General features: G+C 45.3%; 2 long non-coding RNA genes across 8 annotated transcripts in view; both read left to right on the forward strand.

Moving 5' to 3' along the window:
- The window catches only part of LOC310884337, a 186,659-nt gene that overhangs the window by 73,221 nt on the left and 88,873 nt on the right, over positions 1–24,565 (forward strand). The gene's annotated exons all lie outside the window — the stretch shown is intronic.
- LOC310884339 lies at positions 1,943–23,176 on the forward strand. The gene is made up of 3 exons (XR_014574180.1): positions 1,943–3,941; positions 17,015–19,246; positions 20,264–23,176. It is a non-coding gene; the product is annotated as an uncharacterized lncRNA (long non-coding RNA).

The following is a 24,565-nucleotide window of genomic DNA, read 5'->3' on the forward strand; positions in this document are numbered from 1 at the left end:
ATGCACTGTACATCCTTGTGCTGCTGACTGGGCTAAAGATATTTACATGACTTGTGGTTATATTCCTTTATGTAGCTGCAGCACAAGTTTTGACCCAGTTGTCAGGGAGAGAGGGCAACAGCTACTAAACAAGCCAGTGCAATTTTAAATTAACCAAATGAGGGTCAGTTTTCATTACAATTATGGAGCCAGTTCCCTTGCTGCGGCCAACAAGCATCTCTCCATTCACTGCCTGGAGTGGGTCTATTCTGGTTCATGATAGCCACCTATCCCTGTTCTTTGTGCAGACTTCTTGCAGTGGTCTGGTGCTTTCCTGCACGATGCTTTCACTCTGCCAAAGAAATGGTCTATGTAGAAGCTAAAGTAATACCGTTTCCAAAAACTACTCGCATGAAAACTGGAGTGTTTTAGTCTTGAGCTCTCATACTTGATCACTGCTGCTTTTTTGACTGATAAGGCCAGTTGAGATTGCCTGCTGTGTGGCAGTTAGCAGTGCTATTTAGGCACGTGGTTGACTTTAAAGTATGGATGCTGTTCTCCCCGTGCCTCTGCTAAATATTCTACATTTTACAATTAATTGTGAATTTCAGAGCTGGACCAGATTTACCTGGTAGATTAGCTCCCCTTAGCACTGATCAGAGGAACAGGAGTTCTGTCTCACAGTTATGAAATTGCACAGAAAATATAACCCTGCACTAACTGTACCAGCATTACAAAAGGTGTAAGAGAGGAAAATTTTAATGCACCTGCATAAGAAAAGTCACTCTACCTGTGCATATGACCAGGGTCACCTTCCACCTGGACTACGCAGAATTGTCAGCTGGCATCTCCATCAGCAAGGTTGGGAAGAACATATCAGAGCAATAGGAAATACTGCATCTCAGAGTATTTGATTTCACCATGGATATTTTCCTGTTGTAAGAGAGGCACATGTACTGTGTCTGTTCTCAAATATTTCTACAACTCAATGAATGCAGCTCCAGAAGATCAAATGTGAGGAAGATGTAGAACTAGTGTGCAGAACTGGGGCTCATATAACATTAAAAACACCCCATAGTCTTACAGACATCAAAATTGTCATTGATGCTAATAATATTGTAACTTAATGAGGAGCTGCCGTACAGATATGGATTGTCATAGCATAGGTTGAGTTATTGCTGCATTGCTATGCAGACTGTTTCATCATCCATGGCATTGACACAAACGGCATCAGTAGATGGTGGGGTTTAGTATAAATAAGCACCTTTGACGGACTATGTCATTATCCTGATATCATACATTTTGATAATATTCACTTCCACTGATGTCTTAAACTCATAAGCTTAAATTTAAGTTAGTCCTGCTGCAATTCAGTCACAGCTGATTAGAGCATGGATTTTCAACTATGCAGACCACAGTAGGAAACTAAATAATTCATCAACATTTCTTTTCTTACAGTTTTTACACCATAAAAGCAATTAGCTAAGGTTCTGCTGGGATTTATCTGTTTACATGATGCCCATGAACTTTGTTCTAGACAAATTTAATTCTTCTTCATTAATAGTTTATTCTGAAGTGTAGCTTTTTGGTTGAGCAAAGTATGGAGTGCAGAACACCAGAGCCGTCACAAAGGCAGGTGCTGTAAATGCAGTTAAACTGGGACAGCTCTACACAAGATTCATGCCAAGGCTATCCTGTACTTGTTACTCTCTGACCATGAGAACTCTGAGCAGTTCTGTGAGCAATTTTAGCTTGAGCAGGGTGTAACTGCAGTAGCTTAATGTAACTCGCTCAAACTAGTAACAGCAAGGCAGGGACTATTACAGCAATCCACATGGAAGACACGCTACAGTATAAACTATTCCATATAAGCATACTGGGTTTGCTTAGTTCCTGGGCTTGCTGCAGCACCAGGGAACACCCTCAAATGCCAGGTTCTGCTGGAGAAACAGACCTGGTTAAAATAAATGTCATGCCAATGCCACAGAGTTGCCTGAATGAGGCCACGTATATCAGACAGCTGCCAAACAACCCATTACTGGAGTGTAAATGGCTTATATTTAATGTAAAGCTTCCATTCAGTCTCAAAAATATGAATTAGCCTATGCTGCAGGTCAAAGTTGGAATAAAAATATTTGGCATCAATTGCAACATTTTTTTCTTCTGTTTCCTAACCTAAATAGGAAACTGAATGAATGAAATTCAATTTTGTCCACATCAAAATAGCATGCACAAAGATTGACTCAAAAAAAACCAATAACATCTCTTCATCCTGATTCAGTTCCAGCTATCCATTGCATCCAGGGAGATTTGACTGTACCAATACTGGTAGCATTTTCACCAGTTTAGATGGGGGAAGTTAAAATCTCTAGGATTACACAATTTCCAATAGCATTTTTTTCTTTAATAGTGTTGTGGCTCTGTCTCTGTCTGTACCTTCCAGTACAACGCTTCCTGACTACAGCAGACTCCCAGCATCACTGCATTTACAGATTTTTGCCCCTAATCATTTTGATTGTTCTGTTGCCTTTTTACTTATTTAATTATTTTTTTTTTCAGTCTGTAGATTGCAGAAAACTTCAGATGTTTTTTTTCCAAACTAATGGCCTGGTTGCATGCCCTGGATTCATCCCCTCTGTCCTTGAAGGTGCCCTTTCCCTTCTCCTCCCTGACACCGAGCACGTGAGGGTGGCCCTGGCAAACAAGCCTTTTGCCCTACTTGCAGGAGCAGCTCAGCTGAGGCGTGTGGTTTCCATGCAGAGCACAGATCAGCCTGGGTTTTCCCAGACCTTGGCCTCTGCTCCGGATGCATCGGGACACCTGAGGAGGAAGGGGAACCACCACAGGAGTGCATAAATCCCTTTTCACTTACCCTGGCTAGAAAACAAGCATTGCTGGTTTGGTGACACAGAATTTAAATAGCATTGTTTTTTTTTGTTTGGTTTTTTTTTGGGTGGGGGGGCAGAGGGTGAAATTCAAAGCTGAACATTTTCATCTAAACTGGAGCTCTCAGGAACACTTGAATTAATTACACCTTGCTCTTCAAGATCTTCCTTTCAAACACAAGATGATGAACGACTTTGTTTCACTGTGTGAGCTCTGAGGGCTTCCCGAGTTCTGTGTCGGTGTAGTTGACAGGACGTCTGAAGAGCTCTCAACAGACCTGGTGTACTATCAGCTCTCCCCATGCGGTCTGAGAGAATATTATGCACGTTGGTGCTGTTTGTATCTTTTGGAGGCTTTTTTTACCGTTGAAGTCAAACAGAAATTTCACACAGTGAGGCAATTTAGTGTCCCCACTCTTAGGCCAGAATTCATCAGGGGGCCAATTAAAATAGTGCAGTGCTTGTTAATAATAATTCAAAGTAACTTTTCGCTTTGGCTTTGGTTTATTTAGTGGTGCATGCTGGGACATACCCAGCACGCTTCGAAGTACCGAGTGCGCTGCATGGCCCAGATGCAGCTCAAGTTTCTATGCTCTTTCACCATGACCTATCAGGGCACTGAAAGGCAGTTTTACTGACTCTGAGTGGAAATACTGAAAAGTTTAGGAGAAATTAGTACAGATTTTATATATTATGTCCCACTTAACTCCTGGGTGCTGAAGTGGAATTTCAGTTAAAATGTCGTTCTGGTTCTTTGCAGCTTGCGAACAGCATCTCTACGTAGTCATTACACTGCATAACAAACCTGTGGCATGATTTGGTAGATAAATGGCCACACGCCTATATGTCTCATAAACCAGCGAAGCTCCAGTGATTTCACTCCTACAGCTGCTGAGTTGCTGGAATTAATTACAAATTCGGTTGATGGTATTCACCTGCATATAGCTCTGTTTAACACACACCCTGAAAGTTAGCCTGTGCTTATGTTACTTGTCCTCAAGAAAACTGCGATGCGTTAAGTCTCGCCAGTCCCAGCACGCAGGGGGTTCCTTTGCTGAGGAGAGGCGTTGCCTTGAGGTACTTTTTAAGGTGTTTTCCTAACCGCGGGCCTCCGCGTATGGCGATATTTCTGTAGTAACCGTGTGGGATTAGAAAGGATGGAAGGGTTGGCGGCGGATCCGGCGTGCCCAGCCCCGCAGGTGCGGCTGGCTGCTGGGCGCCCTGGAGCCGCCGCCGCCCCTCTGCCTTCGGGGGGCCTCGCGCCCGCTCCGGGGGCTCCTGGAGGCTTCGCGCCGGCGGCGGGGCCGCGGGGCTCCCGGGCGGGCAGGTGAGGGGCGGGCAGGTGGGGGGCGGCCGCCGCGGGGCCGCGCCGGGGCCGCGCGCTGTGCTCGGGGGGCCTGCCTCCGCGTGGGCCTGCAGCGGGGGGTCCCCGCGACCAGAGAAGCGTTAACCGAGAAAATCCGCCGTGGTTTAAGGCAGGCGTGTGAGTCCCGAGGGTTCTAATTCGTTCCGCGTAACTCACGTGCAGTTGGTTTTCTGTCCTAAGCTCTGCTGCTGTTTCAAGTCCCTTAGGGAACACTGACCTCGTCAGTGTCCTGCCTTTCCTCGGCATCTGTGGCAGCGAATCTTCTCCTGGTTTTCTTATGCTTCCAGCAGGCCAGGGGAGCTGGGAATTTGGTGATACTGGTTTTGATTAGGCCTCGCTGGGTCACGGGGGCCATATGTTAACGTGAGAGCAGGCAGCGAGGGCTGCTCTGAGGTAACTGGCAGCTTCGCCTCACCCACGCTGAGCCGCGCGGCACCGCAGCACCGCGCACCGGGGCCTGCGGCTGTGGTGCTGCCCGGGGCTGCTTGGGCCGGGGGGCGAGGCACTGGGCCCAGGCTGGAGACCCCCAGCCCCCGCGGTCCGCCTGCGGTGCCCTGCGCAGCTGTGCCGTGTCAGCGGCTGCCTCCGCTCCTAGCAGGGGAGCCGTGCAGTGCAGAGGAGAGGAGCGACCAGGCGTTTCTAGAAATGGGTGCTTCCAAACCATTAGGCGGCCTTGCCGTGGGAAACCCCAGTGCCTGCCTGTCTGTGATGCTGCTGATGTCTGTGGGTACCCCCGAGGTGCTGGCTGCTGAACCTGCCCTGCCCTAACTGCAGGGTGTGGGGGGGAACCAACGCTTTATCGTCCTCTCACCCTTCCAATGCAAAGCACGGCTCTGCTCCCTGGAACCCCTCCCCTCCCATTTTTTTTGTTATCCAGGATTATCATTGCTTGATAAAATGAAAGCCGGTAGCAAGCGGTAGAATTATTGGGGGGGGGGGGGGGGGTATGACGCTTTGTTTTGTGCAGTGCCTTTTTTTTGGTGTTGTTGGTTGTCTACTCAAAAGTCAGAAAAGCAAAATGTAGTGTAAAAGAGACAGCAGGCTGGGTTCTGGCTACGGCTAAAGCAGCAGTGGAGATGTGTGGGCCTCTGGGTATCGACAGGTGCCCTTGTACCCAGGGACCTGAAGCGTGACGGTGAGCACTGCTGTCCCCGGCCCCTGGAGCCTCTGAACCCTTCCGCAGTGCGCGGGCAGAGCTTTGGGCACCCATCTCACGGGGTTAGCGCTAGTCCCATCCGTGGGACGCAGGCAAGGAGGGCTGCATGGGTCTGAGGTGCAGCGATGTGCTGGAAAAGCACAGGCAGACCCGCGTGCGCACAGGGGCAGCAAGGGCCTTGACTGGTGAAGCTGGGGGTGCTGATGAGCTAGACCTGACCGAGAAGTCAGCTGTGCAGCGGGAATTGTGCCCTCACATGTTAGGCCTGAGATTCAGATGAAACCTATGCCTAGTTTTTGCAGATCACAGAATTGCGGAATATCCAGAGTTGGAAGGGACCCGCGAGGATCATTGAGTCCAACTCTTTGCGTTCTGTGCTTTTGTGAAGGAAAGATAATATTTCTCTGTACCAGAGGAATCTCTGTATCAGGAGCATTTCTCTGTATTGGAGGAGTCTTGCTAAGATGGCTGTTCCCGCCTAGCGTTCAGGCAATAGAATTAAGATATGCAATAACTGGGTTCTATATCTATGAAATTCTGTGAGAAGAAAGTCAAGCTGAGTATATGCAACACACTGAAGTGTAATAAAGCCAACTTAAATGGATACAATATTGCAAAACAGACTGTTTAAATGCATAACATTTGTGCATCACCTGACAGTACAATCCTCTGAGAAATACAAGAATACCAGTCAAATATGACTTGCAAGAAGCGTGAATAAATTCCTCATCTCTTATCTGAAACCTGCAGTGGCTTGAAAAGACTCTGTGCATAAAAGGTCTGTCCTCCAGAGAACCTGCGATCGGCTCTCTGTGGTCTGTCTGTTGGTGTTGCAGGACTGCGTTCTGGACCTTGATGGTTGCATGGGGTGGTGTAGGCTGAGCGTGCGTGGCTGGCACGTTGCACCACTGGGCAGGAGCAGTGTGATGGACAGGAAACCGACGGTTTCCAAATCTAGAGACGGTAACACTTTGGGATAAAATTTCAGGTTTTTATGTTCCTGAAGAAAACTTGGGACTTTGCCGACACCCCAGCCTATTAAACTTTTAATACAAACAAAATACTGTTCTTGTATACTCAGTTATGACTATTTGATCAGCATGAGAAAGGAAAAGCAGTAGATTAGGATTTCCTTTCTTGTTTGTCCTACGTGCCCCTAAAATTTCTGTGCAGGTCAGATAGGTGTGTGTCATGTGTATATATGCACACACATATATGCTCTATCCAGTGTGTATTTGTGTATATGATAATATATATATTTCCCTCCCGCCTGCCATTGCCAGATGAAAGAGTCCTCGTGGTTCATTTGTTTGTGTCACACAGTGGCAGGCAGGTAAATGGAGCATAAAACAGTACTGTATAACCCATATACTTCCTAAAGCAGCCTCTGACTACAATTTCAGTGGATCAGTGTTTGAGGTGGATGAACTGAGATTGCACAGGAAGGTGACCATGTTTTTCATGGTGATCAGAATACTATCTAAACATGGCCTCTGGTAAGAAAAGTGGAGTATCCTGAAGATTTTCATTTTCTTTGCTAAACCATCTGTTGTCTAACAGAGCACACGAGGTCCATCATGGGAATAGTCTGCCCAGTGCGCATCAGCTTCTGTGGTTTTCTGCCTTCCAGGACTGAGAAATGCCAGGACACAAAGGTAATTATAGTGGTTCCAGCCCCTCTCTTCCCATGGAAGAAGTTCACGGTGAGAGAGCAGTCAGCCAAGTCCTAGACACTACATAAATTCTTATTTAACAGCATTCAGTATTTGGAATGCTGCGTGTGCTGAAAAAATTGTGGGCCATGGTTATGAGAGAGAGCTTCTGTGCACTTGCTATGCTGTATGACAATCAAAAAATAATCCCATCTTGATGTTTTTAGCTAAATATATTTCTTCCCTTCAGTGTGAATTTGTGAATACTTCATTTTTTCTTGTAGCTCTTTTTCAGATAGTTTGTCTCTATCAAAATAACGAGTTTTGTTTAGCTTCGTAGTCAGTTTTCTCATCAACACTGTGATTCAGACCCTTCAGAGGCCTGTGTTTGCAAGGCTAGCATTCCATTTACAGTAAGCTTGTGTTTAGTTAACTCCGTAAGGATGTATCATAAGCTCTACCGTTATGGTACAATGATAATTTTCTTTAAAAAGTAGCTGTAAGTGTGAATTTAGTCTACTTATTTCTGATGTCCAGTGGAGCTTTAGACAGCAATTTTATCATTGTTATTGCTATTGTACAGCTGCTCTCTGGAGGAGCTCAAACCTTGTCAAAAAAGGAACCAACATAATGAGTCTGATGGAATTTTTGGAAGGAACAATTAAATTTAGGATAATGAGTTCTCTTGAATTTTCAATGTTATTGTAACAATTCACTCTGCTGCAGCCTGTTCATGTCTGGGCTCAAAAGTGAAATGTGCAATTGGGAATTGGGCTGTACAGGTATGTCCTTTTCCAGGTCTATTCCTCTTTAAATAAATAAAATCAACAACAAAAAAACACCATCACCAAAAAAAAGAGAGACAAAAGGAAGCAGCAGCACCCCCAAGTTTTCTCTCCGTGTACAGTTTTCTCAGTCTAAAGGCTGTATCGCTGTTAGCCATCCTTCCCAAATTCAGTGCTTGTGATTTGCAAACTTCTAGCTCCAGGTGAAGTGAGGGTGTAGGTATCTCTGTCTTGTTTCTTTCCCAAAGCTGTAGAGAAGGTCCCAGACCAGTTGTCAGTTACATAGATTGTACTGCCTTTGATATATGGGAACTGAATGAGTAGAGGTAAATCAAATTTCATTGAATAGGCTTTTTTTTTTTTTACTGGATCTTTAGAAATACATAGTGGGAATTGAAATGTGACTAGCTGCAATGTCAGAAGGACAGTATTACTCAATTTTTATTTGCTCTGATGCATTCTGGGGTTTCTCACACTCCACTGCAGCTGCTGGAGTTTGCAGATTTGCAGGGAGAAGCTCTGATATCACGGTACTTACAGAACAAATTATCATCCAAGTCTTGTTGCTTTTGCTATGCTAGCTGTATTCTGAAGATTACAGCCTCAGTAAGCTGAGCAGGAGCCTTCTACTGTTGCAGTGCAAAATCATTGGTTAGAGGGATTTTGTTCTAGAGGTCAACAGATATTAAAAGATGTACTGATTTATTTATTTTTTAAATGCTGAAGAGCTGGAAATTTGTGCTGTTGCAGGCTGGTACCATTAAAAAAAAAAAAAAGACTTTCCAACACATGAACAAATACTTGAATTTGAGGTGCTCGTGTTCCACTCTGAGCTCTGCTGCATGCTTTAGAAAAGCTGCTTAAGCCTTACACCCTTGCTGCGCTCCTCTAAGTCACCATAATAAAAGGGCCTTCCCTCCTGTGTGTACGTGTGGCAGTCGGTGTTTGCTGCCAGAGCCAGGGCCCCCGCTGAACGTGGCGGGCGAACACCTGCATTTGCCTTGGGTGTTCTGGGCAGTGCAGCAGCAGCATCGGGGCTCAAAGACACCTCTAGCTCCTCCAGACGTGCTGCGGGTCCTACCTGCCTGCTTGACAATCTCTTCTCAGACATATTCAGGTTTCTGTATCTCCTTAGCAGCCTCTGAGCGTGACCTTTTATCTGTTCTTACTGGGGTTTGACTAAATTCAGACAACAACATACCAATTAGCTTTGCAAGTGCGTATCTGTGAATTTTTGAAACTCGATGGAGATTTTGAGACAGGAAAGCAATGGCTGTGTACGCTGATGTTGCAGGGAGAAATGGGTGTGAGTGAATACTTGCACATGTACATGCAGCATGGCAATGCCAGGATAGGAGTGGTGCCTGGGGAGACGCATTGCTTCTGCTGGTAGCAATGCATTATTTTATTGTCAGGGCTCTAAGCAGAGTTCAGAGCATAGAAGTGCTGATTAAAAAGGCATCTTTTACTGGCAAAGCCCCTGGTCTTGTTTATCTACTCCTCTCGGTCTCTCTTCTGATGAGAACTGTATCTACTTGTGTTTGGTACTGAGGACGGTAATCCCCTTATCTTGGGTGTTGAGCAATGTGATATAATTAATAAAAGTAATGACAGTTTCTTCACTGAATACCAACTGATGCTCAGCCTTCTAAGGGAACAAAGATTGGGAATGGAAAGCAGATGGGATGATACCACGTAAAGAAATGATTTCTTTGATGTAAAAGGCATTAAGAAAGTGTTTCATCCATGGCAGGATGAAAAATGAAGCAAGTTTCATAGAAACCATAAAAATGTTTAAATCTGTCAGTGGTTCATTCTTAAACTGAGCTCCCTCATGTCTCCATTAAACACAAACACCCCAGTGCCCATGGCCTTAAATGTCATTGCTTCATTCATGAGTTAACTGGGTTCTGGGGACAGTCACTGTAGCAGGATTTTTTTCCATCTGAAAAGATGCACTGGTGACAAAGGAGAAAGCACAAACTGTCTCAAACTTACAATGAAATGGAAAAAGCAGCCCCAAATGATGTTGTTACTCTGTTTTAATCAGCCCACCCTGCTGCTCCTGCCCACGCAGAACATCAATTGCTAAACCCATCTGTGAAACGCGGCTTTTGAGTTGCATTGGCTGAGAATGAGCAGTATATCTAATGGTTGCTTAATCTGTTGTGGTGGTGAGGTTGTTTTTTTTAATGGTGTGCTGAAGTTCCACAGTAAAATCTGAAATGCTCCATTTATTAGCTCAGTATTAGGAAAAATAAGGATGCAATTAGGATTTGGAAAAATTAGGTTAAATACTCATTTCCTCATACAAAGATGTTAAGGCTCCTCCTGTTTCACATTAAGCTCCGAACTGGAAGGCAGACTGGACGACAGCCCTGTAATTGGTGCAAATGGCATAGGGCATGCTTGGAAGCACCTTAAGAATCTGACTTCAGCTAATCTGATTCATAAAGATCTGCAGGAGAGTTGCATATTCTCATGCTCTTACTGCAGGCTGAATCGCCTTTGTCTTCGCTTCTCCTAGTTCAGCCTTGCTTCTCCTCGCAGTTTAAATCCTACCGACTTTTTGATAAAGGAGGTGATCTGCCAGTCCTGCCCTTAGGGTTTTCTGTTTCTTTTCCATCCCCCTTTCTCAGACTCTCACTTATGCCTCAAAACTATTCCTGTTCGTTCTCTGATACCTTGGCATGTAAAAAGAACTGGACATCTTGATGGAAGATGGCATACTGCTGAGAAATATCGGTTGTCTAACGCGCACCCTTCTCCCTACGCAGGGCTGGTTAAACTGAGTTGTTTCTGCATGTTTGCGTTCACTTTCCTGAAGACCCTGATTTTTGGAGATGCCATAACCTCTCTGGGCAGCAAATTGCATCGCTTGGCTCTCAGTCTTTGAACCTGCTTGGAAATGCATGTGCCTGGGATTAACAGAAACGTACAGGGCATAATTTCTTAAGCTGGTGCCACTAATGGTAGCCTGGTCGCTTCCAAGTGCTAAGATGAAATGGAACAACCCCCCAGTTCACCCGTACCTGTATTCCTCCCCACCTGTAGAATAGGGAAGTGGCTTTTAGGGTGGAGTCAGGTGCTACTGGTTTGCAACAGGTAGCAGCCTTTGTTAATCTATCTATACAGTTTGCTTTGAAATACTGATGGATTGACACGGCAAAGTCTCACTGATTAAATTCATTTAAATGGCCCCCAGATAAATGGCTTTTGCACAAGGTGAAGCTTTTGTGCTATTGTCCTAGATAGCACTCTTACAAAAACATTTTTTCTTGAAAAAATGAATTAAAAATATACTTACACCATGTGTGTCCCTGCCAAATGGAGCATGATGTTGTTTAAACGGTCTTTGAAAAGCTTTCTTGAGATAAAAACCATTAGTATATAAAAACGGTTTCTAAACAGAGGCAGCATTTGTTGGAAAAGATCTTCATTGGTGGTAGATTGGGAGTAATTAGGTGCAATGTAATTTAATGACTCAAAACAACAAACAAGCTTTGGCATAGCTGTTCAGGAACACACAGTTCTCCTGGGGAAACCTAATTTGAAATGAGTGGCAAAACGTGCATCGTTTTCAGGGGAGCTGCCACTCTGCCATGACAGAGACAGGAGGAGCGCTTCTGAACTGCAGAGTCGCTTCAGCTCGCAGGCAGGATCGGTTCTCTCCCCGACGTGTAAACCCTTCAGCGCCGCGCTCACAGACGGCCCGATGGCTTCACGTGCCCTCTGCGTCCCTGCTTTGCTCCTGTCCGTGTGGTTCCCAGTTGTCGCTCCCAGTCTGTAAGGTCAGTGGGACAGCGGCCTTCAGTTTGTTCTGGTTTTATGTATAGTTTTTGGTCTTAGTTGTTAGCCTGAGTTCTTGGTGTCATTAAAATTATATTTTCTCTGTGCACCTCCTGATCCTTTATATACTGCTCAATATGAACGGTGGAGTTTCTACACCGACGTGGAAAAACAGCGTGCAAATGAGACACAGGTTTTGCAATTATTTATACAGAAACTGAATCTCTACTGCACATTTCCTACTTCAACTGAGTCCTGGAGGTCAGTCAGTCCTGTGGTGATTTTTAGTATCTCTTAGAGACACATGAAGATCAGAAGTTAATTTTCATGCATCTTCTATAGCTGCTCTATAATTAATTTCTCTGAACCAGTTTGTTTTTCTGCTGCCAAGCACTTCAGTGCTTATATGTAAATTATCAACATCTAAAGTCTTCTTTCTTTAGAAAAGAATACAGGGCAATCATCAGATAAAAGTCATTACATATTCAGAGCTATTCTGCTCCGCTGATAATAAAACATTCTTAGGGGAAGGTGACCTTTTTACAATAGACTTATTAATGTCAGAACTTCAGAATTGTCTTTTTTCATTACAAGTCTTACCAAAAACATTAAAAAGAATGAAGTTTATGATCTTAAAGATGTGTCAAAGCACAACCATTAGAGAAATTTTCACAGAATGTTACTTATATAACCTATTTCTTGCATTTTATGTGGCAAGTATTCCGAGTCAGTCTTTGTTTGAAGAGAGCTCTACGTTCATGACTACTTCCCATTTCTGACCTTATTCTTGACGATTTCTGACAGGGTTTGTGACACCCATGTTCATAGCCTTGGAAGTCTCCCATGGCTGTGTGTGCAGTGTAAGGGAGCTGACCTCCAGATGAAGTGAGCTCCTCCAGACAGCTGCGCTCCTGTGAGGAGTAAGCATCAGGGGACAGGTCTCAGATGCGGATGCGCAGAACTCTTCTGCCAAGAGAAAAATTGTGTATTCCATTGTGTCATTTAAAACTAGATAAACAAAAAGTTGCTACTGCCAACTGTGAACGTGGGAGACGTGGGTAATTTCTGCTTGTTTAGTGCCCATCAACAGCTTCTGTCCATGGGCGCAGATACAGGGAGGCGGAGATGCATCATTCCAGCAAAGACTTAACTAAAAACCTTTCCTGCACGGCTGGCAGCGTAAGCCCGTTGGCCTAGGCTGAAGTTTTGCAAAACAGCAAAATCATATTTTCCTTGTGCTGGGAGCTTGTGTCTCCTCAGTTAGTCTCAGTGAAACCAAGAGGGCTCCAAGAGAAACGCGTTTAGTGACAATGAAATGCTGATGCAAAAAGTGTTTGACTTCTTTCTTTTCTTTCTTTCTTAAACGAACTAGTTCAGGAAAGGGTTGTGAAAGTGGAGAAGAAAATTTGAAACATTTTAACTGAAATGTGACAGGCTTTAGCAAAGGAGGAAAAAGAGGTAAAAAAAGAAAATCGGGCCTTAATTTCCTAAATGCTTTCAACATTCAGAAAGTTGAAAGGTGAGCTGATTTATCCAGTGGGTTACAGCAATAAGTGCAAGTGACAACTTGATAGGGCTCTGTCATCAAATACTCCTGTGCACAGGAGGAGAGCATCAACTCATTCAAATGTAATAACGTTTTTGTGCCATTCTGAATTTGTGCACTCAGCTGAGGGTGGGTGTACTGAAACACTAGCCTAGAATTTCCCTCTGCTCTTTCTGATCTCCATTGTGCCCTGGCATATCCAGTGATGCTCTCCTGAGCTGCTCTGACAGCAGGAATTGAGCCCCATATGCCTACGCTTTGGTATCTTTCCAAAATCAATATTTTAAAGAAAGTGAAATTATTCCTTCTACTAGAATCATGATTCACACAATGATAGCATCAATATTAATACAACAATCAAAGTTTAATTTCAGTGGCTAAGTAACCTGTCCTCCTGAGAGAGCAAACTGGACTTGAACCAAAACACCTGAAAAGGGGGGGGGGGACTCATGAAGAAGGAAAGGGGGGAGATCTTCCATCCAGTACCGTTTTTTGCAGAACCATCATCCTCTTGGCTGTTCTGAAGGCTGAGTTCTTCCTTCTGAAGTTTTTCTTGTCTTTTAGCCATGTCTCTCTACAGAAGCATGAGCCACATTCTCTCCTTGCTGCGTGCCAGCCATGGTCAGTGCTGGCGTGGAGGACTTGCAGCCAAGGTTTACAGCAAAGCTTCGTTCTTGGCTTTGTGGCTATTTAGATGTCCTACCACTTGGCATTGTAAAGGTAATCATTGTTAAGAAAAATAAATACAACCCATGAAGTTCATTCTTCTGCATCTGTATGTCTGTAAGGTTTTTCTGCTTGAGATGTGAGCCAGTAAGAATCTGAATCTGGAAAGGTCAAACGTTTCTCAGTCCAGGCAGCTTTCCCTTCAGAGGCGTTTAACTCCCAGCTCCCTTCTGCTGTGCTGCAGGCTCTGCTCCGAGCCCCGGGGGGAGCGGGCAGGGGCGCTGCCTGTGCTGTGGCGTCGTGCCCTGGGGGCTGCGGAGGTGAGCGCTCCCCAGGGGATGTCTCCTCCTGGAGGGCCAAGGTGAAAGAAGTGGGTCACTGTCCAGAAAAAGCTGAATTCAACTCTGTCAAAATTCAGTTGGCATAGAGAATCAAGAAAAAACAGTTAAAAGTCTGGTGTGGTTTTTTTTTTTGTGTGTGTGGTTTTTTTTTTGTTTTTCCCTGTATGTTTTTCAGAAGATTGATTCAGTGTTTTTATTCTGGTAAAAAATTTTTCATCAGAGAAATCCCACAGAGCCGCACTTCCCCCGTTTGAAGGTTATCTAATGGAATTCAGTGTGGCCAGTTTAGAAGGATGTGCAGAGAGATGGGATTAACAGAAGAGAGGAAAATGGTTTATTTCAATAGCTTTTGAAACAAAGGACTAAGTGCATTTAAAAGAGGAAAGGCCATGCAAAATATTTCCTTTATACTTTTTTTTCTAATTAAGCATTATCTCGAGAAACCCAAAGAAGTCTGTTTATCTAGGAAATAAGATTCTGTTTTAGCAGAGGATGCAGGCAGAGGTTGGGAAAGGGTATTGGAGCCAGCTGGTGCAGAAGGGAAAAAGAAAAGAGGTCATTCATTATAATTTTTCTCATGGTTGCCAGCAAAGCAGAGGAAGGAACATGTCCTCTGGGATTTCCCAGCTGGCAAGAACATCTTTGCAGGCTGACTTCCAAACACAGCAGCAAATGGAAAAGAAAATATAAATTCACTAGAGAACTGCAGCTTTGTGGATTGTATCAGTGTATTTGCTAGAGTTCTGTTTGTGTTTTTTTTAATCTGAAGAGTTGCATGATGATGTGAAGGAGAAAAAATAAGATCCCCATCTCTTGGAAGCTAGGAACATACTCAAGTTGCTTTAGTTTTTTGTTTTTGTTTTTTTTTTTTTGTTTTTTTGTGGGGGGGGCTTGTCAGTGTTTCTGTGCCTCTTCTGTTTCTGTCTTGCTGTGCTTTCCTCTTTCTAAAATTCAGTTCTACCTTCTGGCCTCATGTGATCCCTGTGCAGAGCAGGAGAAGCCTGGTGAGTCTGTCGTGGTCAACAGGATGTTTCTCCATTTCCAGACATCAGCTACCTCATTTTCCACTGACTGTAATTTCCTTCTTGTCTCTCTAATAAGCTCACCTAATGCGTTGGCCGCAAACAGCGACCCGGTCTGCTCTTTCTTCTCTTTACGTATTGATACATTATCTGCTCTGACTACTAATTTATGCAGACCCGACTGTCCTGCTCCCTTGTCTTTATATATACTCACTTGCTCGTTTATCCACCTGGGGTTTGGTGCTGCGAAGTGGGAAGCCTTCTGACAACAGGGCAATCTTCATGTGCTCGCTGTTAAATGCACATGTTCAGCTGGACCCAGAACAAGTACGTCTCTGGATGAGAAGCTGCTGAAGGGCATGAATCATCTCTGTGGCCTGCATTTGGGCAGTTCAGGCAATTCTCCACCATTCCTCTGAGTCCTCTGATGCTCCTGCAGAATTACTTTTAAATGATCATCATTTAGTCATTTCTTGGGAACCCTGACCCAGCTTGAATGCAGAGATCAGCAGGTTCTCTGCAATTTTCACTCAGATTTATTGCTGCTAAAACAAATAAAATCACGTTGAACTCTTCTCTCTCGCATACCATCATGTTGTTGATTAACTTTATGGGCGGCTGTCAATTTCAGGACTGTTTTGTGCTGATCATCAACAGATCTCACATGACTTTTTTCCCTAGTGCTTTTAAGCCTGTTCATACCATACAGGCACAGCATGGGCATTAGCTGGGGTGCTCAGTGTTGTCTCCTAGGTCAGAAACGAGGTCCCACAGCATGTGGAAATCAGCTATCAAGTGTGAATTCAGGGGGCTTGCCCCATTTCATATCCGTTCCCAGGTTGTTGAGGATGTTCTCCCTTTGAGCAACCACTGACAGGCTTTGCTTCATTACCTCACTGGCTCCCAAGCTGTTCCCCTGTTCTGATCTGATTTGATGTCTCCAGGTTGAGATGTGAGCTCAACAACAGGAGCTCATATTTTCTAGATCTAATTTATATTCTTTCCTTAAAGATGCAATGTATATTTTAGCACAGCAGAGGTGAGGTTATGAGTAGATGCTCCAAGCCCCCTCCCACCCTAAGGTGGTTAGTTGGGGTGGCACCTGATCTCAGTGGAGTGCCAGTACTTAACTGCAAATCCTAATCCTGTTTGTAACATCTGGTCCACAGAAGTGAGGACAGTTTGCAGAAATATATATTTTTTTAAATTTCTTTTTAACATCTTAAAATTCTGGAATTGAAATTGCAGCAGGAGGCAGGGGGTCTAAATCCACTTACTCTGGGCAGTGTCCTTTTATTTCTTTGTTTCACTTCATTTGGATGGTTTCTTTTCAAGGCATAGTCTGGGAGCACTGAAGTCAATGAATATTTCGCTGTTGACTTCAGCTGCAGAGAAATGATACCCTCGAGGCAAACTTTAGTTACTCAGGGCTGGAATGCAGAGCAGGGCTACTGTAGCACGCGCATCCTACTAGATAGCTGAGGAAGGGATTATCTCATGGCACTTGGGGGGGGTTTAAAGGGACTGTCTATTAAACGTGGTTGTTTAGGCAGGGGGACAGATCATTCTTCCTGTCAGAAGAGGAGCATCTCAGCTAAAATAGGTGGTGATGAAACGGGTGGCGGGGTGCTGACACCGCTGCCGAAGCAGTGCCGAAGGAGCCACCACCCCGCCTCAGCAGCAGCACTGAACGTATCGCGTCCTCGGTCGCAGAAGAGCCTGTTGTTATCTGAACCGGAAAGCTCACCGTCCTGCTGGGTGAGAGTTTAACTCGCTGAGCTTAATGTCACTGTTGTTAATCCTCTGATCGCTGTGTTTGTCCCGCAGTGATAAATGATGATGAAGTGAGCTGGGGAGCTCGCCCTGCGGTACCGGAGCCGCCTCAAGCTGCAGCGCAGGAAGCTCGCAGCCTGCAGAGGCCCCGGCAGCGGGCACGCGGGAGGTGCGGGGCTCTGCGGGTGCGCAGGCCCGCTCCTCTGGTGGAGCGATGCGCTGCAGTCTGCTGGCAGATCGCGCTCGTAGAAAGACTCATCTGAGGATCGTGTTAAACCCCAGGAGCCACGAGAAAGGCCAGGGTGTCTGGCCGTCCCGTGCCTCCCAGCTTTCTGTGCCCCACGGCTCCTCAGGGAGGGGTGGTCACTGCAGGGCACTCTGGGTGCACCATTCTCCACGCCGAGCCTCCGCACTGGGGGCTGCTGCTGGCAGCAGAGGCTCAGGGCCGTTCTGCAGCTTTTCTGGCAAGTGCAAGGGGACAGTTGAAGCTAGAAATGCGCTGGTGTTTCGAAATCCTCAACTACATCTGCTACCATGGATGAAACCAGCCGTCCACGCCTCCCAGAATCCCAAGAAGCGCGGGAAGTCGTAGCTTCAGCAGCGGAGCCTCTCCTTGCAGAGGGGGAACTCCTCGCTAACTGCCTGCAGCTAGATGTCAGTTTATGTCCCAAAGCTTGGGGCTGTATGAATTGTGTGAAGTCAGGTTCTCCAGTGCTTTGACTGCACCTTAATACAAGCACTTTTTTTTTTAATAAAAGGACCTTGATTAAAGCCATCGCAACAGAGAGTAAGCCAGGGCTTTGCAGTTGTAGGGAGATGACTTTGTCTTCTGAATATGCAAAGACTGAAGTTGAGGGCAAATTATCCATGGTAAATTGCTTTGATCGCTGCCTCCATTATTTAGTCTTAATCCTAACTCGATACCTTGAGGTAGACAATAAAACTGTCCCCCTGCAAATAAATTCTGCTTCCCAACCTCCCTCCTCCTGAGTTGGAGAGAGTTTTAGTTCTCACTGATGTGATTTCTTGGAGGTAAATTTCTCTCTCTGCTTTTCTGAAGTATGTATTTTTCATGCTTCCAATTTTTCTGCAGCTATTTTTTTTTTCCCTTTGAAGGAAGGTAGAAATCAGACCTGTAACTAATCTGCTTGATTTTTATCTGAGGCAGCTGTGCTGGGACAGAACCCATCATTCAGATCTGTTACCTTTTACACAAAAGAGATAAATTAATTACAGGGCTTTCCCCTGATGTCCAGGCTCTTGCCTGCAAATGTTCACATAAAAGACGAATGACAATGAGATTCTCATTACAGCCTGATGAATTAGCCTTTTCACTGCACTTACAGCAAAGCCTACTTCATGGTTAGCCATCTCGCTTAGGTTCTACCACTTTTTTTTCTCTTTGAATTCAAATCAAACCTTTCCTGTCAAACTACTTATCTTGGTGCAATCTATTGTTTTGCACTGCCCATTAGAATTACTCATTTTTCTGAGAAAATTGGCACACCGGGTGGCCAGAAAAAAATGTTATTCAGCAACAGCTTCTTCTTCCTTCTCTTTCGTGCAGCGTGTTGCGAACTTAAGACTGCTTTCAGAAGTGGAGACAGAAGTCATGTTTTTTAAAAAGCAAAGACTGACCTGACCAGAAGGCGTGCCTCTGTGGCCCCTCTGAGCTGAGCCGCGCCACCCCCAACTTCGTTCAGTGTCTCGGCAGAGAAAGCTGTCGAGGTGAGGTGGTGGCGGTGGCACTGGTGTCCCCAGCGTCACAGCGCTCCGGCGGCGCTCCCCAGACTGGCAGCGCAGATGCTGTGGGGCTGACAGCCCCGTTCCGTGTCCTGTAGCTCCACCTCTGCTGCTGGGCAGCCCGGGGGTAGGACTGAGCGGTGGGGCTGAGATGTGCTGAGATGACGAAAGGGTTCTGGAATCCTGCTCCCTTTTAGTACAGTCTCTCTCTCACCTCACAGGTTGCATTCGGGAAACACCCTTCACAGGCTTCAGGTGCCAAAGCCTGTTCTGCTTCATACCCTTGTTTCTGCACGTGGATGTTTTTATTCTGCTGGGTTTTATTTACTTATTTATTTGAAGTAGCAAAAGCTGAAAATAACAAACATTTGATTTGGCTAGAGGGGGTGTTGTAATACAAAAGCTAGAAGGGAAGAAGAACTACCCTTTGCTAAAGCAAAGTGCGGTAACAGCTGTGCTGTAGTAACCACCCTTCGGGTCCTCCCGATGGAGCAGAGGGCATGAGTCTTCAGCATGGTCCTGATCCCAGCGCGGCTGTAAGCGGTAAGAGCAATTTCTGCCTGTCTCTTCAAGGCTCTTGGGGCTGCGGTTTAATCAGGTGGATGTAGAATAAAGCACTGGGATTTGAGGGTAGGAAGGCCTTACGTGCTCACTGCGTACAAGCATTGGGAAGGAGTGAGTATAGATGCCTGGGGTCCCAAGGAACGCACGTGCTGGCATAAGGAAAAAGTGCATGAAGGAAATAGTTATTTTACATACCCTCTTTGCAGTATTCCGAGATAATAATCAGGAAGCGGACCTGGAAATGCTCGGTTCTTTCATACAAACCACGCATTTACACAAAATATGTTGAAGCATAATACAGTTCAGTTAAAATTGGAATATAAATGGGTTGGTCAACAATAGGAACAGTCTCTTCTGCTCTGATATCAAGGAGCTTTTACCTACCGCCTATCCGTGCCTTGGAAACATGCTAGTAAATGACACTCTTGTAACAGGAAACTTAAACATTTTGTTTTAGGAAAATATTTAAACACGTGAACTCCAGATATAATGACAAGTACCATTTTAAGTCACATCACATAGGTACTTAATCTGTGTTTAAGCTGAACTGTATTCCAGGCTACATTTAAGCACATTTCCTGAAATCAGGGTATTATCTGATATGGTCAATTTAAATCAATGATGTTCTTTTCATCGGCATTACTAGTCCCTGGATTGCCCACAATTGCAGAGTTGAATTAACTGTTATTACATCCGGATATCAGTCAGGCTGTGAAGTAGGATAATAACCATTATATCACATTGCTTTAAGTCCTAAGAGAAGCTAAGGGAAAAACACATTACTAAATATTCATTAAATTTGGGAAACCTCAAGTGAAAAAGCCTATTGCAATATTAAGAATGAACATTCAGATTGAAGAAAGAACCTTATCTTTGTTGATTCCATCATTGGAGTTGACTGGAGAGAAAGACCTAGTGTCTGAAAGGTTATTTTCAGTGCATGGTTGCTCTGAGACTGTTACACAAAACAGCCGTTAATAATAACTTCTCGTACAGATGGTTGTGTCCCCCCTTACCTGTCCAACTGGATGTGCAGAAAGTCAGAAGCCTGGACAATTCCAGAAGGACAGAGACAACAGTGGAAAGGGACTTGCAGCATGACAGAAAGGCACACCAGAGTGCTGCTGCTGCTTTTGCAACACCAGAAACTAGTGATCACGCCCAGGAAATAGTGACCACTGCATCGCACCTGCCAGGGGAAGTTTCCTGGAGCTGTGCTAAGCGCTTCCAAGTGGTTCTGGCATCTCATGCACAGCAAACTGACACGTGGCTGACAGGAGCGATTGAATGTTGCTTTGCATGAAATGAAACGTCAATACTATTATTTTTTTGGAGCAGCAGCCAAAATGCTTGTGATTTTCAAGGGCTTTTATAAAAGTTAATGTCTTTCTATCGATGGTAGTGGTGCGGAAAGGAATTTCAGTTGCTTACTTTTCAGTCTTAATTACATAAAATAATAATAATTTTATTTACAGTAAGTGCTTTCAAAAGCAGCTTTTGACATCTGTCAAAATTGGAAGTTTTTACTGAAATAGAAATTACATCAGAAAAATTGCTTCCTTCAAAAAGCATATAAAATATTTAAAATGTGTCAAAATTATAATTTACATCTGTTTTTAAATTATTCCTGAATATGTCAAAATCAAATGTAGAGTGGTATCATAAATGGATGGAAAGGATTATTACCTGTGGGGGTATCTGCTCCCCCCTCCTGCTTTTTTAGACTGGTGGTGTTCTGCTATATAGTCATCTTCAGTCTGAATTTGGAAATGCTTCGGTGTTGAGAAGCTGAGAGCCAGGGCTAGTACAAAGAAGAAGGGAAACAGAATCCCTTGAAGTTCAGCTGTTCAGCCCCGGAATGTATTTCCCCTTCCCACCCAAAGACAAAAGTGAAATTGGTGAAAATTTGTGTAGTATAGCACATTTGTCTTGTCTGTGTTTGGAGCTCTATTGTTCTTGTTTATTTGAAAGCCTTGGAGAATTGAGATTTAGTGGCACCAATGTTAATTAGAAGTCAGTTTTGGTAATCGCTCAAGAAGTGCTTGTATTCCCATCCAGACATGGAATGAAAGCAGTGCCATGTCACTTCGACAGCCAGTCTCAACAAGGTAATAACTGTTCTTATGCGGAATATTCAGAACAATTCCCAAGAGTACAATGTAAGAAAAAAAAAGTTGTAATTTGCTCTTGGGTTTTACACAAATTGGAAAATGAGCTGAATTTCAGAAACACCTTATTTTATGTGAATTCTTTACTGAGTAACAAGAACAAAACATTTATTTCAGCTTTAGATGTATCAGAGAAGTAAAAACCTCTGTCTTCGATGATAGTTTTGCCTACATAATGAGTGATAAACATAATTAAGTGTAACTAGGAAAGGGCCATCTTGCCCACAGCCTGTGTGCTGAGCAGGCAGTTAGCGCCTCTCCCCTGGACGAGGAGTTCTCCAAGCACGTCACTGGCTGAAAGACGTTTTTCCTCTGGGTCCTTAAACTGGAATATTTTCTGAAACCTATTACGTGGTTAATGTCTGCAAAGCTTCTGATTTCATTGTTTGATATAATTTTATTCAATAAAGCTGCCTCATTGCATAAAGGTCTTGGTATTTAATATTTAATAGCATAAATCCCACGTGAGTCCTAGGCAGAGGATGAAAATTACATTTTAAATTAATGTGCGCTCAAAGCCTTCTCTTGTTTCTTTCTGCATTTAAAGGCCAACAGCCATTTTCAAGCGTAACATCAGCTTCCAGAGATGATATCCATATTAGCCTCTTCCAAAATGGCTAGTTATCCTCAGAAGATCTGTGCTAGTAACTATTCACGTGCTGAAACAGAGAGCAAGTGGAAGGACAGCTTCTGGTGCCATTTGTGACATGCAGCCAGACGGACAGGCAGACAGACGGCTGCTCTGCGGGCCCAGGGCCCCGCCGCCCTGTCTCGCCCAGCGCGAGGCCCACTCCTTCGGCACCCGTGCCCCCTCGGCGCCGCGGGGGTGCTGCCCGCGTGAAGCTGCCCTTTAGCTGCTGACACCGGTAGCTTGTTGGTAGGACACCAGTGGGACTGCGTCCTTGGTGTGAGCGGGTCCAGCAAAGGCACTGTTATACAACGCCTTTGTATATACACGTTTGTATGCACACACGTACCTGACAGAATAAATACATGCACATACAGCCGAACTGCACGTACATGTAACACGTGACATTTTTAGTGTGAAAACTGTTCAGACAAGTTAGGATCCAGGCCGGACACAGCCCTTACAGGTCTCAGCCCATTTCGGTGACAGTTGTGGTGCCATGTGCTCTGGGGTGCTATCCACGGGCCTGCTGGCCCTGGAGACCCCGCAGGCGCTCCGAGAGCCTGTTGTGCAAGCTCGTCGCTGCTTCACCGTGCTGGCGAGAGGATGCGCCTGGTGCATGCCTGGCTGCTCCCAAGGCAGCGTGCAGGCACCTCCAGCTCCCCACAGACAAGGCTGGCAGGCTGCGGGTGGCACGTGTTCCCCGCCAGCGCGGTGGTGCCTGATGTGCTGCCCTGCGGGGCGCGGGGAGCCGCCGGCACCCCGGCACGCTCATGTCTCCTTGTGAACAAACAGGTCGTGTCGTGGGGTGACCAATAAGCCACGACAGGCTCGTTGCTGCCTAGGGCCATGGGGCTTCTGGGTCTGTGGCTTTTGAGTGATGTGATCCAGCTATTGGGCAAATCTTCAGCTGCTGCTATGCGTTATAACATACGTGGCTTTGGCGAACATGCTCAGCTCGCTCTGTTTTGGGTAACAGGTCAAACATCAGCACTGAAGTATGACATTTTTTCTGAAAGCATAGGTCAACATTGTTTTTTTCACGTATGAATTAAGACAGTTGCTTCCAGCTGGATGCCCCGAGTACCAAGCTGGCTTCAGCACGAACCTAAGATCCACGGTCCTATTGTTCTTCCTGGCAGTATATGACAAGAGACGCCAGCAGCAGCATCCAGGTTCTGCTCCTGGCCACCATGGATGCGGCGAACGCGCAACAGCAGGTTCCAAACAGTGCCCATCTCTCATCTCGGGCAGTACCTAACAGCTTACCCAGAACTGCAGCTACAGGTCTTCAGGCTAGGTTTTCAGAGCATCATCAACATCCATCAGGTTTGGCCACATTTTCCAAGGCATTCTGCGTGCAGTGGATACCTGGTATTTTGTACTCTTTTACAGATTTGGCTGTATGCATTGCTGCTTTCAAGAGAGCTCAACTCTGCAGTGATGCCTTACATCTGACCCCAGACATTTACTCATTGAAGTGTGCTATACGCTTACAAATGAAGCAAATGCTGTTTTATAGCCCAATCTGCCAAACACTCGGTGCATCACTAGGATTGTCCTAAAGGCTTTCAAAATAGTTTCCTGAGTAAGCTTCCTTTATCTGTTCTAAATAGCTGCTTGTGTCCAGGTCCTATAGAATTTCTTCTCTTCATCTCAGCGGCAGGGATAAAAGGTAAGGAAGGCAAGTGCTTGCTTTCTTGAAAGCCTGACGTGCTCCAAAAGGAAGGTCAAACAAAGCTTTTCTTCATGTTAATTCCTCGGAGTGGCATTTAGACCTAACCGACTGTGTTAAAGACTTTTATTAGAATAGCAGAGGCCACACTGGAAAGTTTGTGTCTCGCATGGTTTGTAGCTCTCGCACTACGCAGACCGTTTAAGAGCCGTGGAGCCGCCTAAGACAGTTACTGGATGTTCTCTGGGGCCTCCTCCTGCCGCGTGCCGTCGTCTCCTCTGGCGGTGGGGACGTGGCCGCGGTGTGGGTACTGCGTCCCGGGGAGGCTGGGCGGCGGGCAGCCCCACGGCCGCCTGCACGGCTGCAGGCCTGGCTGCGGCACCCGGAGCCGTGCCACGGGACTGGCTGCGGCGGTGCTGCCCGGCCCCTTCCCCGCACCTCTCTAGGGCAGGGCTGGCACCAGCCAGAGGTGCGGGTACTGGGAAAACCGCCGCGAAGCATTACAAGTGGGCCTGCAGCTGCTCTTGTAAAACTTCGTGAAACGCAGCGATAATGTCTTTGCTTTCCTTCTGATGAGCTTTAGCACAAATTATTTCCCTTTAGTTTCCACTGAGATAAGGTTCGAGAGCGAAATCTGCACCTAAGTTCTTTTGAGAGAGAGCATCCGGAAATACATTTAACTTGGTGCACAGTTCATAGACTCACACCGTAACTAGCAGTAGGCATTGTCCCTGCAATCTGATTTCCTATATCCTTGCTGAAGTTGATATATAAATATACATATGCATATATAACATCTAAGATTATGTAATTCCACCATCTGCTAC

This window comes from Anser anser (genome assembly GCF_964211835.1).
Source record: "Anser anser genome assembly, chromosome: 20".
Classification (NCBI taxonomy): Eukaryota; Metazoa; Chordata; class Aves; order Anseriformes; family Anatidae; genus Anser; species Anser anser.